This window comes from Cervus canadensis, chromosome X (assembly GCF_019320065.1).
Source record: "Cervus canadensis isolate Bull #8, Minnesota chromosome X, ASM1932006v1, whole genome shotgun sequence".
Lineage (NCBI taxonomy): Eukaryota > Metazoa > Chordata > Mammalia > Artiodactyla > Cervidae > Cervus > Cervus canadensis.
In genome coordinates, this window is record NC_057419.1 from 39815947 (window position 1) to 39836294 (window position 20348).

Sequence of the window (20348 nt, forward strand, 5' to 3'; positions counted from 1 at the left end):
TGGCAGAAGTTGCCAGGTTGCCTCATTAGATTGTGCCAGGCTGAGTTGCCAGGGCTGCATCCTGGGAGGGTGGGCACCAGGTGGCATGAGTGGTCTGTGGTTTCTAGAGGAAAGAGGAGTGTCTTTTAGAGGGTAGGGCCAGGCAGAAGAGGTTGCCACCTACAGAACTGAGCTAGAACTGACTTTTGTGCTGCTTCTCTAGGTTAAAGTTTGAAAATGTCTATTTAAGGACAAATGTGAACACATTGCCTTAGGCTGATTGAAAGACAATCTGGAACAAATTAAGAGTTTGTGTGGATATGGTAGTGGAAGCAGCAAGACACCAAAAATCAAAGGACCTGGACTGTAGTCCAAATTTCATAACCAATTCACTGTGTGGGCCCAGGCATGGAACTTCCTCTCTCTGGACCAGTGTTCACGTCTATAAAATGGAGCTTATTTCATGGGGTTCTTGCATGGATTGTAAGAAATGGTGCGTTGAAAACATCAAAGTGCTGAGCAAATAGGATTATTTTTGAGATATAGCTCAGGGAGGGAGAGAACTCGATTTATTATTGATTTTGGGGGATGAGGTTATGCTTTCACCTGTTTTAAAATTCGAGAGATATGAAAATACAAAATCTCGCCACCCCTGTCTCTTCACCACTCAGCAGTCCTCTCTGATATGACCAATGTTACCAGCTTCTTGGGCCCTTGATGAATTTAGAAGGTCTAAAAGAAAGTGATCTGTACTAGCCAGGACTTCAGTGGAGGCTATAGAAGCCTGCTTTGGGGTTAGATTGAAGGGAATGTGCAGAGAGGGCGATGAAGAAGGAATTTCAGGGCAGGAAATGTGGAATAAGCATTTGGGAATCAAGAAGCCTGGGATCCAGTCTTGACTGCACAACTCATGGTTGAGGGATCTTAAGAACCTTCCCCTCTCTGACTCTCAATGTTCTATCTGTACACTGAGCCTGTTGTGTTCTCATATGCCATTCTTGCAAGTTTCCACCAGAGTAGAATGGAAATGGTGAAGGGGAGGACTGACCAGGGACCTTTTAGAGAAGAAAAAGCCAAGACATTGACTCAAAGCTGATGACTGAGTATGCTTTGCGTATGTAATCTTCTTCCTATTAAGATTAGTCAATCAAAGGTTTCTCTGTCATGCTACTGCTTCTCTCCTGGTGGTTTCATGGACAGAGCAAATCTTTGGCACCATCTGCACAGGAGAACATTAGGAACATCTAACTGGCTTCAACATATATAATGCTGCCCAGAACCAGGAGGATGGCTTGAATGACCTTTGATGATCTTGCTATCATGGTCCAAGCATCCACTAACATAATGTTCCCCAAATTTCACTTATTGGTGAACCAGCTTCACAGTTTTTGCCATCATTTCATCCTGTGCAGTATGTATTTACAATGTTTCTTTACTTCAGCCTGATTTTAAACTATAACCTCACTTCAGTGTAGGAGACCCTGGATCCCTGGGTCAGGAAGATCCCCTGGAAAAGGAAACAGCAACCCAGTCCGGTATTCTTGTCTGGAAAATCCTATGGACAGAGGAACCTGGTGGGCTACAGTCTACAAGGTCACAAAAAGTTGGACATGACTTAGTGACTAAACCACCACCAAGCTGTAAATACCTATGAAATGAGGAATTGAGGTACTGGTTACAGCTTTCCTAATACATAATGAATTCACATATATCTATCATAATTCAAAACATTGATGTATCACTCCAAATCACCCCATGCATATATACCAAGCATTGGAAACCACAGGTAGTGGTTACACAAACTGGCAGGTCAAACGGGCCTTTAGGCCTCTGTGGCTCACTCCAAGACTTGCTGAATGCTCCCGGGCTCCCTATGGCACTCCATACTCCTTATTCCTGTTACTTAAGAATGAATTGCTCCTGAGATGGAAATAAGTTCTGGAGCCTAAAAGGAGCCCCTTTCCTCCAAACAAATTCTGACCTGAACCATTCTGAACTGCCTCAAAAGTACTGAAGTGAGAACACTTGACCAGAATACCAGAAGTTCTAGGTTCCCATTTTGTCTCTGTCTTTGACCAGTTGTGTGACCATGGGTCTGTCCCTTCCCCTCTCTTGGCCCTAGTGTTTCCAATTATAAAGTGAAGTGCTTGGTCCAAATGACCTCTAAGGTATCTTGCTGCTCTGAATGAAATTCAATGACTTCTTGACTTACAGAGCCTATACTTCTGTTTAACCCATTAGCTCCCCTTCCCAGCAGCCCACAGAGGTGAGAAGCCTGCTGACCTTCCCTCCCACTGCCCTACACCAAATCCTCCCTGAGGCCCCTTTTTCCCAGTGCACAAGACTTCTTTTGTTGCCTGTAGCCATTCAGGACTTCTCTCCAAGCTCCTGTTGAAGTGGCTAAGGTGACCTGGTGAGGGGGTGGGGGTAATAGTTGGCCTGTAACAAGAGTCCTGGCTCCCCAACCCACCTGGTTTCAGCCTGGCTACAGGTTTGTCCTGCAGGTTTGGCCACACCAGACTTCATCCATCAGCTGCCCCAGATCCTTCCCTCCAGCTCTGGGAAAGCAGAGAGACTAGTTTAAAAGGGAGAAAATAGAAACAAAGGCATTTATTTAAGTTGCTATTAAACATCACTTCTAAGGCTCAAGAGGAGAGTATACCGAAACATTGAGCCTATGAAAATTATCATAATAATAATTAGCTTCCTCTCTTTTGAAAATGACCAAATCATTATTGTAACTAATTCTTGACAGATCTGGCCATTTAATCTTTGCCTTTTGATAAAGAACATTCGCAGGCCATAGCTTATCTAGCAATTGACAGATATTTTACCCAGCAACTTGGAGTAGTATAAAAATTGACTGAGTTAGCGGGTTCCTGGAATTGATTATCATTTGAGACAGGAAATCTTTCATCTGTAGTCTACAGTGAATTCAGCCAAGGTGAAAAACACTGGACTGTGGGTTGAAAATTCCAAGATCTAATCCCAAATCTGACATTAGCTCCTTCTGTGACCCTGAGTTAGTTGTCTCCCCTTCCTGAGCCACAATTTCCATGTATGAAAAATAAGAAAGTTGAACTAGAAGGTCTCAAGATCGTCTGTACTCTACTCTGTGTCATCCTCCACCCCTTGTCCCTGCCAGAGTCAGACTGAAAGGAGGGAGAGGCGGGGACAGGGTCAGAGGAAAGGGCAATTTCAAGATGTTCTTTGGGATAAGGAAAGGATTTCCAGACCCATAGAGGAGAGTCTAATAGCTTCTTTTGGGGTCAAAAGGGGATGAGAATTCCAGGTCCCCAGTGCTTGCTTTCAGGAATGCAAAATAGAAAGCCAGGCTTACAGATGGGCCAGGCAAATGTCCTGAGGCACAGCTTAGTTGACCATTTTTGCAGCCTGGGCCATTCAGGAAGATCAGAATAAGGGCTGTGTGGCACAGGACAGCTACCCACAGGCTGGGTGGAGGAATGGGAATTGCAAATGGAATGACAGATCTGGAAAGGACCTGAGAAGTGTTATTGAAAACTTCCCCCAGGAAGTCACATGAATCCTTCAAACTCAATACTAAAAGTCATAGTTCTTCATCATTCTCCTGGAAACCTTCTCCTTCTCTAGGATTTTTTTTCTTGGTTAATGTACTATCATCCACCCTGTAACTCAAGCAAGAATCATGGAAATCGCCTGGGCTCCTCCCTCACTTACTGGCTACCATCCAGTCACCAAACCATGCCCACGAAACTTCTCTGTGATGTTTCTCAAATCTGTCCCTTCTTTTGCACCCACACTGCCATAGTCCTCCATTTTGGCCCTTAGGAGCTCTGTCATGGATGGTTTCTATGGTTCCTAACTGGTTTCCCTGACAGCTTGCTTTCCCTTCCAGTCCACCTCCCATACTGCTGTCAGAGTTCTTTCTTTAAAAGAAAAATTTGGTCATGCTCAAAAACCTTTTATTGTTCCCTACCTTTGGTCAAAAATCCAGATTTTTTGCATTGGCAACTAAGGTTCTTCACAACTTAATAACCTATCTTTCTTTCTTTATCTCCCTCCATAGCCCCACATTTCTGAGCCCCATGGGACAGTATTTCCCATGCATACAATGAACTCTCATGTTGGACTCTCCACTGCATGTATCTTTGCCAGCCCCCTACATGGCTTGTCAAGCCATCTTCTGGTTCTCTGGACAAGCCCATCTTGACCATCTCTCTATTATAACACAACATGCTGTTCTGCATTTGCTTCTTTTCTTTTCTGTATCTCCCATGGATCATGAGTTGTTGGTGTACAAGAGCTACATCTGACTGACCTCTATATTCCCAGAACTAAGTAAGCACAGGGCCTCACATAAACAATGAATCTGCAAGGACTGCCATTTATTTTTTATGGCATAGTGAAAGAAACTGCTGGTAATTAGACTAGTGACTTCTTTCTCAGCAGACATGCTTCCCTATCTTTTCAGCTCTGAACTAGCTATTACAGATTAACACAGAGCCCCCACTGGCTCCAGATGACAAACTGTCTTGAGACAGGGTTTTGAGGGGTTAAGAGTTGCAGTAAATAGTATAGATCCATGTAAAACACATTTCCACCAAACCCTTGAAACTTGGAGGTTGCCTATATCTCAAGGCAAGAAGGGCACTTAAAGACCATATTTATATTAATTGGTGGCGTACAAACCAAGTTCTGAGGAACTCTAGAGTTCCCAGAGATTCACTGGGAGATATGAGGGGAGGACAGAGCTGCAGGGTTGCTTCACTCAACCAAATCTACTTCACCTCTTGGAGGTTCCATAAAGGTTTCATTTGGAGACTGAAGTTGGTCACATAAAAGTAAATATTGGTGACCACTGCTCTAGTCCAGTGGTCAATTGCTAACAGGCTCTCTTTTTACCATTCCTGCTATGTATCCACTCAGGCTCAGTCCAAACTCCAGGTATGGTCAAGCATTCCTTTACATTCTGTACTCAGTTGAAAGTCCTTCTTTATGTGAAACAAGAATCTTCCTCACAACTTCCACCCAGTGGTCTTGCTTTCACCCCCTGCAGTCTCATGGAATTTGTTATATTCCTCCTCTCTATGACCAATCTGCTGGCACTTAGAATTTCCCAAAGTCTGAGATGGAAGGAACCTTGTAGCTCATACAGTCCAATGCTCCCACTGCAACTGGTGAAACTGAAGCTCAGAGTAGGTAGGTCATCTGCAAAACAGAAGACAGTACTTAGTAGTAAAACCGAGACTAGAACCCAAGTCCCCACTCTTGTATAATGTCCTACTAGAATCCGTCTTTCCAGAGAGTGAACAGCGCCAGCTCCCACTTTCTCACAGTCCTGATGATTCTCCCCTAAACTTGCTCCAGATTGACAGTACCCAAGGGCTGAAGATCAGTAGCTCAGCTGATTAAACCTCCATGGGAACCTGGGGTAAGGGCAAAGGCAAAGAAGAACAAACAGGCATCAGAACCAGAGTTGGCTGCTTCCTCATCACAGCCTGGATGCTGTTCTCCTCTTTCCATGGGACTAAAATTCCATCCCAACAGCCCTCCTCCCATGGCAGGGCAGCCAAGGGGCAGGTTTCAGAGGCCCCTTCTGACCTGTTTGCTAGAGGGTCCCTGCTGTGTGACTCTCCACATCCCCAAACCAGAAACAGGAAGAGTTGGTTTGGTTTATGTTTCAAGAGGAAAAATGAAAACATAGGAAGTAGGGTTCCTGAGAACAGAGGCTTCCAACTCTGTGTCCATGTATCCCTGGAGCAGGATATTTCAGGGAATACATTCCACCAGCAAAGGGAATGGCCTCCTTACTGAAAACAAAACACAAAGCCCTTCAAGGTTTGGAAAAAGAAAAAGGCCAAAGGAGACTCTTAAGGAGTAGAGGAGAAATCGTTTCAGAATATCCAACACTCCCCCCAACCCCATCTGCCACTTGGCGCTGTTATACTTTGACCTCACTGCTGTTATCAGCACATCTGGGCCCCAGAGATGCCATGCTCCCTTTAACCTATGGCCCCAGAGAAAGTCAAAGCACCTTTTCTTGTTTCCCGGAGGATTATCAAAGTAGGCTGGCACTCAGAACCTTTCTCTAAAACAAAGGAAAAAAAGCAGAATGAATATGAGTTCATTAATCCATTAACAGAACATGCAAATTGCAGAATAACATTCAAACTTTATGAAATACATGCTTCTTGTCTTGAGAAAGCCATCAAAAACAGGGAAGCACTTTGCCAGTCCCTAAATATCTCTCACAGGATAACTACTTCATCAACCTACATAAGCAGCTGTAAGCTTGCCTGATTTTCTCCCCTTTCAGCTCTCTGTTCCTGGGATGTGGATGCCATCTTGTTTCCCAATCACAGTCACCAAAAGGTGTTTTAGGAAGTAAAAAACCTTTGAGAATCCCTGGTGTCCTTTCCAGTTCTGGTTTCCGGGCTGAGGAACATGCCTAGTTCACAGCTAGTTGGGGAGGGTTGAAGTGTGGATCACCTCGGTGCCAAAGAAACATGGTCCTGCAAAGCAAACAGTTCTGGCTACAGAGCTTCTGTATGTGTCATGTGTGTGAATGCAGGCACGCACATGACCTCTTTACCAAAATCTTGACCCTCACCACATAAAAGCCTACTACTGACTGTTGCTTTTCAATGGTGTCTCTGTCCCCCTGGGCTAGAGGTAAGCAGAAGCTTTTCCCAGAAGATGTTTCCAAGAGCATCTGCTTGGAATAGCTCATTCCTAAAAGATCTGAGGGGAGGGAAACATCATTTTTAAATTAAAACAAGTGTAAATGTAGGTAATGGAATAGCATGCAAAATTCACATGAATTTTTAAGATAAATATAGAGACATCCAGGAAATTTCTCACTTGTGACTGGCTACATGGGCTTCCCTGGCTCCTCAGGGCTGTGCAGGGAATGAGTTCATCCTGTTCAGTTGTTTGGAGGTACTATGGTGCAAAAGTCTGAGAAGCACTCACTAAGCAGGTAGGTTTCCTGAGGGTAGAAACTTTGTCTCATTCCCCTCTGTATCCTCATGCCTAATACATAGCCTCAGATATGTATATCATATCTGATATCATATCAGATATCATATTAATATCATATCATATCAAATATAAATAACCTCAGATGTGCAGACGACACCACCCTTATAGCAGAAAGTAAAGAAGAACTAAAGAGCCTCTTGATGAAAGTGAAAGAGGAGAGTGAACAAGTTGGCTTAAAACTCAACATTCAGAAAACTAAGATCATGGCATCTGGTCCCATCACTTCATGGCAAATAGATGGGGAAACAGTGGAAACAGTGACAGACTTTATTTTGGGGGGGGCTCCAAAATCACTGCAAATGTTGACTGCAGCCATGAAATTAAAAGACGCTTGCTCCTTGGAAGAAAAGTTATGACCAACCTAGACACCTTACTAAAAAGCAGAGACATTACTTTGACAACAAAGGTCCATCTAGTCAAAGCTATGGTTTTTTCCAGTAGTCATGTATGGATGTGAGAATTGGACTATAAAGAAAGCTGAGCACCAAAGAACAGATGCTTTTGAACTGTGGTGTTGGAGAAGACTCTTGAGAGTCCCTTGGTCAGCAAGGAGATCCAACCAGCCCATCCTAAAGGAAATCAGTCCTGAATATTCATTGGGAGGACTGATGCTGAAGCCGAAGCTCCAACACTTTGGCCACCTGATGCGAAGAACTGATTCATTTGCAAAGACCCTGATGCTGGGAAAGATTGAAGGTGGGAGGTGAAGGGGACAAGAGAGGATGAGATGGTTGGATGGCATCACTGACTCAATGGATGTGAGTTTGAGTAAGCTCCGGGAGTTGGTGATGGACAGGGAGGCCTGGCGTGCTGGAGTCCGTGGGGTCGCAAAGAGTCGGACATGACTGAGCGACTGAACTGAACTGAATACATAGCCAGCCACAGAGACAGTGTTCAAGAGCTACTTGCTTCATCCTTCCATCCACCCATCCACTTATGCATCCTTTCTAAGATGCCAGTGAAGAAAGTAGTTTAAGGTTGATGAAAAGGGCTTGGTTTCTGAAGAATTTGGACATCTCTGGGTCTGATGTCTGACTCTGTCACTTATCAGCTATGTGATCACATCTCTGAGCCTCAGTTTTCTCCATTTGAAAGTAAAGATCCAAATACCCAATTCTTGGTTTGTTGTGGAAACTAAGTGTGATAGTGAGAGTGAGACAGCCCAATAAGCTCCCAAAGTGAAAGTGTTAGTCGCTCAGTCGTGTCTGATCCTTTGTGACCCCATAAACTGTATAGCCTGCCAGGCTCCTCTGTCTATGGGATTCTCCAGGAAAGAATACTGGAGTGAGTAGCCATTCCCTTTTCCAGGGGATCTTCTGGACCCAGGAATCGCTCTCAGGCAATACACAAATAATAGTTATTAAATGATTATGAAAATTACCACCATGACCAATCCAAGAAAGAGAGTAGGGGAAGGGAGAGATGTTTTCTCCAGTCCAGAAGTCTGATTTGAGATTAAGAAGGCAGGAGCTGAGACCTCAGGAATGAGCCCCTGGGCCTCTGGGATTGGGAAGGCCCAGGTTAACTCTTTGCTGTGGAGCCCCACCCCCACTCCAGGAAGCCAGTGTGTAGAGGCCAAAGGGCAACTTTGGGCGAAGTGATGGAAGTATCAGATGTGCTTCTATTCACCTCCCGGTCTTCAAAGACCAGATGTGCTCGCTTTCTCATACCGGCCAATGAGCCCCTTGGAGGCCTGGCTCACAAGGGTCATTTGTCAGTAGGGTGAAAGTTACAGTCAGGCATGATGGCTTGGTGGCTAACAGCTCTGTGACCTTGGGCAACTATCTTCTTCTCGGCCCTGACTTCCCAATCATTAAAATAAAGGAATTGGATAGAGTGGCCACTAAGGCCTTTCCATCTCCTACACACTATGGTTTGACACTTAATTGAATAGGTGTTTGACCTTGTTTTTCCAAAAATGTGAGCAATCTGATCATCTGAAGGTTTGACACTGATCCTGGACCTTAGGGAAAAGCAGTGTGGGAGGCCTGGCTGGGCCCCCTTCTATATGTAAAGCCTCCTGGTACCCATGGCTCCTTCTGCTCAGGTCTGGCTGGACTGGCCCACCCCCAGAGCCATTCGTGATCATGTTCCAGGTGAGGGGCAAGTGGGTGAAGCAGGTGTTTCCCAAGGCTGGGACTCAGGACTAGGTACCTCACAATAGAAAATGAAGAAAGGAAAGAAAACAGGAAATCCTGCCCATTTTATGTACCTAATTGTTCAGGAAGAATTCCTTCTAGTCAGCATGGTTGTCTCAGAAGTTACTGACAGCTGCTGAGCTGGAGTGCTGCTGGGGTCCCTGGGATTCAGAGACTTCCATCTCAGTCTGTTCAGATCTTTGCCATTCTTTGAAACTCAATTCAAATAGTATGTCCTCCAACCTTTAAGTCTCTTGCATACTGTGTATATCTGTCTTAGAGAATGGATCATGTTCTGCCTTGTACTGGAGTATTTCTTTCACATGCTGTGCTGTGCTTAGTCGCTCAGTCACATCCAACTCTTTGCGACCCCATGGACTATAGCCCACCAGGCTCCTCTGTCCATGGGGATTCTTTAGGGAAGAACACTGGAGTGGGTTGCCATGCCCTCCTTCAGCATTGCAGGTGGATTCTTTACCTTCTGAGCCACCAGGGAAGCCCAAGAATACTGGAATGGGAAGCCTACCCCTTCTCCAGGGGATCTTCCCAACCCAGGAATAGAACTGGGGTCTCCTGCATTGCAGGCAGAGTCTTTATCAGCTGAGCTATCAGGGAAGCCCATTTCCTTCACATACTGATCAGGAATCATTCTCAAAGGAAAAACCTTAATGAATATCTGGATATGAAATAGAGAGCCAAAGTCCCATTAATCTTCACTCCCATTTTCCAAGTTAACCACCATTAAGAAGTTGTTCTAGTAGCTTCCCAGAAAGGTTCTATTATCAAGGTTATTGAAAATGTGAGAGAGCATGAGGCTTTGGAGGGAGCACTGGCTCTGAAGATTAAACACCTGGGTTTGTCTCTCAGCTCTCCACTCAGCTAGGGTGAATTCTCTCCTATCTTTGACTCTCAGTCCTTTGCTCTGTAAAATGGGATAGCAGTTTCTCTCCTGCTATCTCACAGCATTGTTGTAAGGACCAAATGAGACAAAAGAAATAAAAGTGTTTGGACAACTATAAAGGATGCTCTATTTATCTCCGTGTTTGTCTCTGTCAGCACATTGAGATCAGAAATCTTGGCCCATCCAGGGTTGGGTCCCCATTGCCCCTAGTTCTGATGACTTGTCTGGAACAAGCAGGGGGTCACTCTTGGAGGGGACGGGGGTCAGGCATGGAGCTCAAGCCCAGGGACTGTGCTACAACTAGAAGAGTTGGTGCTTTGCTCCTGCCCGGGTTCTGACACATACTTCCCTGAGCTTCCTCTGGAATCAAACTCAACTTCAAACAAGGAAACCATTTTTCTAAAGTCACTTGGCTTTTAACAGGCTGATTCACTTTGTAAAGCTCTCAGTTCCTCAGATACTGGCCCAAAGTCCTGTTTTCAGGGTTCTCAGCACACACACACACACAGTGTGTGTGTGTGTGTGTATAGACATATACATAGATACAAATGAGAGAGAGAGAGAGAAGTGGTCAAGAAAATTCAATTTTCTAAATGGATCAGATATAAAATGGTTGTAAATTAGAGCTAGAAAACTCCTCAGATATCATTTAGTCAAATCACCACCTCCCCTTCAACCTTTGTCAGATGGAGAAACTGAGACCCAGAAAAGAGAAGGGATGCACCCAGGGAGTTAGTGGCTCTGACAGTCAAGCAAAGGTAGGCAGAGGGACAAAGCTTTGGGCTTTGAGTTCTAGTTGAGGGAACCAGCTGGGGAAGGTTAGTGAGCCCCGAGAAGAGATGAATATGGCCAGAATGGGATCATTTAGGAGAAGAAGTTAGGATCAGCTGTGAAATTCCCCTGGCAAGCAGCAATATAAGAAATATGAGAGTTCTGGTTTGGCAAGTTATTATGAGCCTTGCTGAGCAAGGAGAAGGTGGAGAGAGGAAGAGAAAAACAGAGGGAGCCAGAAAAGGAGATGAAATGGAAGAAGGAAGGCTGACCTGGGCAAATGGAGGGCAATTAGACTGCTGAGTCAGTAAGGGCTGAACTGAGCATGTCAGCAGAGCCTCGTCGCCTGTGGAACATCCAGCCACCTTACAAGTTTCCGCTGGTCTGCTCTCTGGTTTCCTCTAGGCTCTGAGCATGTGAGCCAGTATTTATTTTCTTAGCAAACTCACCCTTTTCCCTTTGTGCACTTTTTGGGGAAGTGGCCTCAAACCGTAGGCTTTACCTCTGCAGATTTAGCTTGAGGGCATACTGAAGCCTGGCCTGGCTGCCAGAGCAGAAATGTTCTGCTCTACAGCCATGGTCTGGTTTCAGGCACACAGTCACACTGAGAGGTGGAACTCAGCCCATTTTGCAGATGAAGGATAAGAGAACATGACAATGGAAACAACAACAAGAACAGCAAAAATAACTAAATATGTATTGAGAACCAATAGTAGGACTGATCAAGGAGGGCCCTAGAGTCAAAATGCCTATATTCAAATCCCAGTTGCACTATCCATTAGCTGTGCAATCTTGGATAAGTTGCTTAACTTCTCAGTGCCTCAGTGTCCTATGTGTAAAATGAAGATAACAATTGCGCCCTCTTGAGAAGATTTGGAAGGAGCAAATGAGTTGACTCCGGTACAACCTTTAAACAATGCTTGGCACTCAGTGCTTAATAAATAACAGCTATCATTGTCACCATTGTTACATGCTGGGCACTGCTCTAAACGTTTGACTTGTGTTATGGCCTGTAATGATCACTCAGAAAGGCACTGAGGCCCAAGTGTGAGGACATGTCTAGTCCATTTGCTTTTTCTTAGGTGTAAACTAAATCTTACGTGGAAGCTCAAAGTATAAAACAAAAAGCAGCATGACTCTGATTGAAGCAAGGTGGGATAGGCTCAACCTTCCTTTGTTTTCCCTTCCCCCAACATCCCCACGATAGGCCTTAAGGCTCCTTCCTAGCCACTGTGAGGCACAGTTTGCAAGCCTGCTGATCTAGTCCATCTAACCTTTTTATGATCAGATGACGGTATCATTAGACCTGAAAGGGCAAGTAACCTGCCCAAAGGTTATATAGCAGGTCAAAGGCTGAAAGGAACCCAGATGGCAACACCGGGCTTGAAGGATAATAACTTGGCCAAAGAGAACAACCTCCTTGGTTAAACCAGAACATAGACCATCCAGGCTTGGATGGAGAAGAGCCAGGAAAGGAGGAGTGAGTAGGAGGGGAGGGGAGGCTGACCCAGAGACCCTGTCTCTGGGCCCTGAGTATGAACAGCCCCTCTGGACCCTCATATCTGGCTGGGCCCACCCCAGACTTTAAGACAAGATGACAAGGCCCTGTCCTCACAGAGCCTCTAACTACACAGGGTTTGGGGTTTTGTTCTGACAAGGGACGTGGTCCCTGTCCCTGAGCTCTCCAGTCTGGGGAGATGTAGCGGACATGGGAGCTAAATCCTGCCATTTAGCCCTTCTGACTGAACTCTTGGCATGAGAGAACATTTTCATGAGACTCCTCCTTCAGGGTTCTGGGACAGCAGCCTGGTTTCCAACTCACTGTTGTTGGGGAAGTACAAAGGGACAGCCTGGCTCCCCACTCCTTTCACTGCTACACTTGTGTTGCAAGTGGTGTTCAAGGCTCACCACTGTTTGTCTGACAACCTGCACCTTGTCAGCTTTTGTTTGCAGACTTTGGCGTGGGTTAACTGAGGATATCACACAGAGGAGAAATTACAGATGTTCCCCTTAGAGATGTTCCCGCCTAGTGATAGAATTCCAGCTCAGCTATTTAAAATCCTAAAAGATGATGCTGTTAAAGTGCTGCACTCAATATGTCAGCAAATAAGGAAAACTCAGCAGTGGCCACAGGACTGGAAAATGTCAGTTTTCATTCCAATCTCAAAGAAGGGCCGTGCCAAAGAATTTTCAAACTATCATGCAATTGTGCTCATTTCACATGCTAGGAGGGGCTTCCCTGATAGCTCAGTTGGTAAAGAATCTGTCTGCAATGCAGGAGACCTGGATTTGATCCCTGGGTTGGGAAGATCCCCTGAGAAGGGAAAGGTTACCCACTCTAGTATTCTGGCCTAGAGAATTCCATGGAGAATTCTATGAGGTCACAAAGAGTTAGACACGACTGAGCAACTTTCACTTTCACATGCTAGGAAGATAATGCTCAAAATCCTTCAAACTAAGCTTTGGCAGTACGTGAACCGAGGACTTCCAGATAGACAAGCTAGATTTAGAAAAGGCAGAGGATCCAGAGATCAAATTGCCAACATCCATTGGATCATAGAAAAAGCAAGAGAATTCCAGAAAAAAACATATACTTCTGCATCACTGACAACACTAAAGCCTTTGACTGTGTGGATCATGACAAACTGTGGGAAATTCTTAAAGAGATGGGAATACCAGACCACCTTACCTGCCTCCTGAGAAACCCGTATGCAGGCCAAGAAGCAACAGTTAGAACCAGACATGGAAAAATGGACTGGTTCAAAATTGGGAAAGGAGTATGTCAAGGCTGTATATTGTCATCCTGCTTATTTAATTTATATGCAGAATACATCATGCAAAATGCCGGGCTGGATAACTCACAAGCTGAAATAAAGATTGCTGGGAGAAATATGAACATCCTCAGATATGCAGATGATACCACTCTAATGGCAGAAAGCAAAGAGGAACTGAAGAGCCTCTTGATGAGGGTGAAAGAGGAGAGTGAAAAAGCTGAATTAAAACTCAACATTCAAAAACTAAGATAGTGGCATCCAGTCCCATCACTTCATGGCAAATAGATGGGGAAAAAGTGGAAACAGTGACAAATTTTATTTTGGGGGGTTTCAAAACCATTGCAGACAGTGACTGCAGCGATGAAATTAAAAGATGCTTGCTCCTTGGAAGGAAAGCTCTGACAAACCTAGACAAAGTATTAAAAAGTGGAGACATCACTTTGCTGACAAAAGTCCATACAGTCAAAGCTATGGTTTTTCCAGCAGTCATGTATGGATGTGAGAGTTGGACCATAAAGAAGGTTAAGCACTGAAAAATTGATTTCAAATTGTGGTGCTGGAGAAGACTCTTGAGAGTCCCTTAGACTTCAAGGAGATCAAACCAGTCAATCCTAAAGAAAATCAGTCCTGAATAATCACTGGAAGGCTTGATGCTGAAGCTCCAATACTTTGGCCACCTGATGTGAACAGCTGACTCACTGGAAAAGACTCTGATTCTGGGAAAGATTGAGAGCAGGAGGAGTAGGGGAGACAGAGGATGAGATGGTTGGATGGCCTCGTTGACACAATGGACACGAGTTTGAGCAAACTCTGGGAGATATAGAAGGACAGGGAAGCCTGGCATGCTGCAGTCCATGTGGTCACAAAGAGTCAGATATGGTTTAGTGACTCAACAACCCCTCAGAGAAATGTGGGACTTCTCTGGATCCCTTCTGACCTGATCATTTGAACCACTCAGACCCATAAGACCTCAGGAGGATGACAGAATCTGCAGGGCAGGGCAAGACAAGGGCAAATACTGAAGGACAAAGCCTGGGTACAGGGCCCTGAGTTGCTTGCCCCTCCCTGGATGGGCCTAGGATCTCCATCTGTATAATGAGGGGGTGGAGCAGATGCTTTCTGAGGGCACACCAAATCCATGCTGGGCTTCAGTGAAGGCCCTGGCCCATTGGGTGCTCTCTCACGTACTAGCCTGGAATCCCAAAAGAACACACCTAGTGACGGATGCAAACAGAGTCTCTTTACTGCCATGACTTGCCAGTCCTCCTGGCTAGTCACATAAAGGTGAGGGTGTAGATGACTGACTCCCCCATCCCTGCAAACTCTTTCCCTGACACAAAAGCCGTTCATGGCAAGGCCAGCTGCTTAAATGGACTGAGTCCTGGACTCCTGAGCCAGACTGCAGGGTCCCTGTTCCTGTTTGGTGGTACTGAATCTTGCCAGGTAATGGGGAGAGGAGGAGGGGCGTCTGCAAGTTCCATCGGGGTGAAATTGTGTGTGATAAAGTTGGGGAGTGGGAGTGGGTGCAACTGTGGGTAGGTGCTATGGCTACTTCCCACATAAAGCGGAAAGAATTAGTGGACACTAAACTGATCAGCCTGCATGACACAGGCTGACAAGGAAGGAAGTACAGGAAGGAAGCAAGGAGGCAGGTGAAGGGCTAAGGGGTGGATTTGCCACTGACAAGCTTATCTTATTGATGATATCTCATTTGGGTCACATGACAGTTTGGGAAAGTAGGAGTTGAGTTGAGTTCAGTTCAGTTCAGTAGCTCAGTTGTGTCCGACTCTTTGTGACCCCATGGACTGCAGCATGCCAGGCCTCCTGTCCATCACCAACTCCCAGAGCTAGCTCAAACTCGTGTCCATCGAGTTGGTGATGCCATCCAACCATCTCATCCTCTGTTGTCTCCTTCTCCTCCTGCCTTCAATCTTTCCCATCATCAGGGTCTTTACCAATGAGTCACATCAGGTGGCCAAAGTATTGGAGCTTCAGTTTCAGCATCAGTCCTTCCAGTGAATATTCAGGACTGATTTCCTTTAGGATTGACTGGCTTGATCTCCTTGCAGTCCAAGTAGGTGTTACCATCTCCCTTTAATAGTGATGAAACCGAAGCCCAGAAAAGTGATATGACATGTCATCTAGTAAGTAGTATTGATGCTGATGTTCAAAGTCCAGGCTGCTTTGAGAGTTGCAGTTCTTAGGGACCTCTTCTCTGGAGCTGATAAATCTGTGCAACTTATACACTGTTGCTGCCCGTCCAGTAACTCTTATAAAACTAGGCTTCCAGGACCTAGGAATGCTCCTTTCTATTTTACTAAGGCCCAGAAAAGGCTAATGATTGGGCCATAGTCAGACACAGCTAAGAGGAGACAGGAAAGGCAGTTTCCATCTTTCACCTTTCTGCCTTCAGTTGGAGGCAGAACACTGATCCAAGAAGTACTCCACCACAACTCTATGTCTGGTCATTTCCATTTAAAAGTGCTCTCAGATCCATTATCTAAAGGTCTGTGGGGCAGGAAAATATTATTTCCATTTTCTAGATGAAGAAACGGGTTCAGTAACTAGCCAAAGGTTACACAGCTACTGAATGGTGGAACCAGGACTTGAGGCCAGAGTTGTGCCCAAACTGCCCTCTACTTGTCCACAGAGTGCATTTGGCCAGTGTGGGAAGGATAGAGCAAGTTGACTGAAGCATAACATTTGAGCCTTAAAGCAGCAAACCCCAACTCCCTGGGGGAATGACATTTAAGCTCTTTTCCATATGAACCTCTGAATTGCAGACCGTTGTGGGGCCCTTGGGAGGGAAACACAGAAACCAGTGAGGTCAGTTCTTTGGAGCAGAACCCAGAGCTGTCAGCTTTCAAGACTTGATAAATGTAGATGCCCCATCAGCTCAAATGGCTCTGTGGTCAGGGTGCCAGGTTTGAGTTAACCACACAAAGGGCAGGAAGGGAGGCAGAGGCCTTCTCTGTCTTCTCCTCTCACCAAAGGTGGCTGCATTTCATGTTTGGTCACCAAGCCATCTTGATGTTCCTCTACCCTAGTGATGTTGGGGAGAGAAGACCCCAAATCTTTCTGCCACCAGTGAGTTTGGGCAAGGCTGCTTCTGAGTCATTCATTCAGCCCTTGAACAAATATTCCCTAAATACCAACTCTGTGCCAAGCTCCTTCCTGATCAATGTATATGCCATAAATAATAAAAACACAGTCCCAGGCCTCAGAGGATTCAAACTCTTATTGGACAAGGAAGACATACAGATAATTCAATATAGAATTATTGCTGATGAAACTGACCTGAAGGAGTGACTGGAAAGGGAATGGCTTATTCTGTTCATAAGAGGGGCTACAGGGTCTGTGGGACTTTGCCCAGTGAAGGAGATAGGGCAAATACCTTAACCTCTTTATGCCTCAGTTTCCTCAACTGTAAAATGGGATAATAATACCTACAGGGTTAGTGTGATGACTGTATGAGTTAAAATATACAAAAAGCTTACAGTAGTGCCATTGAAATGTACAGTAGGTACATTGAAAGCACTATGTAAATGTGAAATTAGTGAAGGAAATAAGGATAAGCATTGTGAGTGTGTGTGTGTGTGTGTGTGTGTGTGTGTGTGTGTGTGTTGAGAGAAGAACACATGTAACACATTAGGATAGTTAATGAAGTTTAGTGTGTTCTGGGAATGCCAGCTGCTTTGGCTGAGTGAGCTTGTGTGGAACTATAAATGTCAAACTTAGATGTGTGGACTTGTCCCTGTAGGTGATGGATAGCCCTTTATGAATCTGGATCTTTGCTATGGAGGTTGGCAGAGGACTCCTGTGTGAAATGCTAGTGCTCTTTCACCAGCCCAACAGGTGCTGGGTCCAAGAGATTGCTGGAGCCAGGAAACTGTCAGTTGCCACACATGAATGGAGAACCAGCTCCTGGCTGGGTTGTGGGGAGAAGATGCTACATCTCTGCCCTCAAGGAGATTCTCATCTCATTGGAATAAGGTCTGCTTCTGCCAACTCAATTTTCCTGGTTTGAAGTTGTGGCAATGCATGGGTGAAAGATTCTGTCGTGGCTGGAGAGGCAGTGTGTATAGTGATTACTAACCAAAGCTGAAAGATTTGTCTGGGTTTAAAGCCCAGTGGTCACTTCCCAACTGTGCAGCCTTGGGCAAATTACTTAATCTCTCTGTGCTGCAATTTTCCCACCAAAAATGAGGGCAATGATAATAATTTGACCTCCTCACCGAGCTATTGCAATGCCTAAAGTGTGATCATACATGGAAAGTGTTTATAACTTTGACTCATATAACAAGTGCTTCATAAATGATATTGTCTATTCTCAGTGACTGAAAGCCTTCCATGTGCCAGGCGTTTGGTATCCCTGGGGTCTAAGGCAGGGGCTTAGAGGCATATGGATGCATAGGACCAATGTGGCTCATCTTCCTGGAGTATCAACTTTCCTGAAAGGCTTAAAGGATTAAAGCACCATTTTTATATGAAAACAATATGAATGTACATCGGAATTAACTGGAAAATTCAAGATGTTTAAGAGCAGGGATTTTATAGACATTCCCTGCTTGGATACAAAGCTTCAGGTTACAGCTTCAGCCCCTGGGAGTTCTACACATTCTTCCCTCTCAGCCTTACAGGTCCTTGGGTACAAAAGTTCCAGCCAAACAAAAGTGAGTTCATGGGACTTTTACAGTGGATCATTCTCTGGGGTAAGGGTGATCTCCACACCACATGGGTGAAAACTGAGATTCAGGGTTCAAATTCTGCCATCATCACTTTTTAGTTGTGTGAACATAGCAAGTTACATTATCTTTGTTGGCCCTCACTTTCCTCATCTATAAAATGGGATGGTGATGATAATTAAATGCTTTATTGGTTATGGTAAGAAAATAGATTCATACACAAAAAGTACTTAGAACAATGCCAGGCATATATCGAGCTGGCCAAAAAGTTCACTCAGGTCTCTTCATAAGACGTTACAGAAAAACTGAAAGAACTTTTTGACCAATCCTATAGTTAGTGCTTAATACACATTAGCTTCTATTTATTTTTTTTTAATTTTATTTATTTATTTATTTTTGGTTGTGATGGGTCTTCACTGTTGTGCAGGCTTTTCTCTAGTCGTCCAGGCTCTAGAGCACAGGTTCAATAGTTGTGGCACATGGGCTTCGTTGCCCCCCTGCATGTGGGATCCTCCTGGACCAGGGATCGAAGCCATGCCTCCTGCATTGGTAGGTGGACTCTTCACCACTGAGCAACCCAGGGATGCCCCACATTAGCTTTTATTAAATCCATTCTCACATTTCCTCCCACAACAACACTGTCAATAGGGTCATCCTGTCCATTTGTCGAGACAGGAAGTTGAAGCTGTAAGAGGTTAAGTCAGATGCCCCCTCCTATTTATTAACAGAGGGCATTCCCGCAATGGGATGTAGATGGGAATAAATGATCTCTGGGGCTCCTTTCCAGTTCCTAGGTCCTGTGATTCATGTTAAACTTTGAAGCCCTTTCATATTACTGTTCTGGCCAGAGCCCAAGCAATGGAACTCAGGAAATAGGGCAAGGACTGGCCAGGGAGAGAGATGCCTTAGCAGGGTAGGAAATGACTGCTGCCATCCTTCCTTCTAGGCTGCTGCTGCAAGGGACTATTGCCTGCACGCCAACCCCACCAGAGAGCAAAAGGGAAACTCCTGTCCTTGGATGAAGCTGACCAAGGCCTCCTTTTCCTCAGAAGAGAACTTGCCCTTGTGGCAGGCTCTGTGTACGGGCTGCAGAAACTCAAAAGTCAAAGGCTTGGCAGCACCAAGCTAGCCACAGACAGGGCCCTCCTGATGGCTGTTTTTCCAGAACGGGGACTCCTAATAGGCCAGTGGGTGCTGGGAGAGAAAAGTGGGTTCCTTACTGATTTGTGATCATACAAGGGATAAACAAGAACTCCACAAGGCAGAATGGTCTAGTGAAAGTAGACAGGAGATGTTTCAATTCTGAAATGAATTCACTGTGTGACCTTGGGCAAGTTCTCTTCCCCATGTGAAGAATATATTCATTCAATAAATATTTGTTAACACCTACTGTTGTGCCAGCTCTGTCCTGGCAAAGGGCAAATGACATGATGATCATCAACATGTTAATCTTTCAATCCTTCCAACTCTGCCACTGATGCTGCGAAAAATGGGTGCAAATTTCAGACAAATAAGCACAAATCAATTCACAAACCTCTTCCTTTTCCCAGCCTGTCCCTCACAAATGGGTTTGCTAAGCTCTCATCTTGTGGCACAAAGGAGAGACAGGAGAGGGGAGGGAGGGGCTGTGAACTTCATGTCTGTATCTTATCCTTATTATCACCTGTCCTCATGTTGGAATTATTATCTTCATGTTGGAACTATTATCCTCATGTTACAGATGAGGAAACTGAAGCTCAGAGAGGAAAAATGGCCCAGGTGATGCCACAGTTAGGGTAAAATCTCTACCCCTTTACTAGATACCACCAGAGTGGAATAGAAACGGCCAGGTCTGTGAGTTGGCATCTTACTGCCTTTCCTCCATTGTAAACAAAGGCTGGTAGGACTGCCCACAATTCCCAATCAGGTAATGTAAGTTTGCTTGTGTAGGTAGAAGTTAAAGGTAAGGGAATGGGTTATGTAACTTAGGGTCCTGGGTCCAGGCGTTTTTTGGTAGTTAGATGCCCAGTGCTGATATCTTTGAGAATAAAAGCAAATTTTTTTTATGGAGACTGTACTCTGCGCCAGGTACAATGAT

At 45.0% G+C, this 20348-nt stretch overlaps 1 protein-coding gene across 2 annotated transcripts in view; it reads left to right on the forward strand.

Annotated features, from left to right (window-relative positions):
* Nucleotides 1-20348, forward strand: part of STARD8 (StAR related lipid transfer domain containing 8) — an 86488-nt gene that overhangs the window by 16541 nt on the left and 49599 nt on the right. The gene's annotated exons all lie outside the window — the stretch shown is intronic.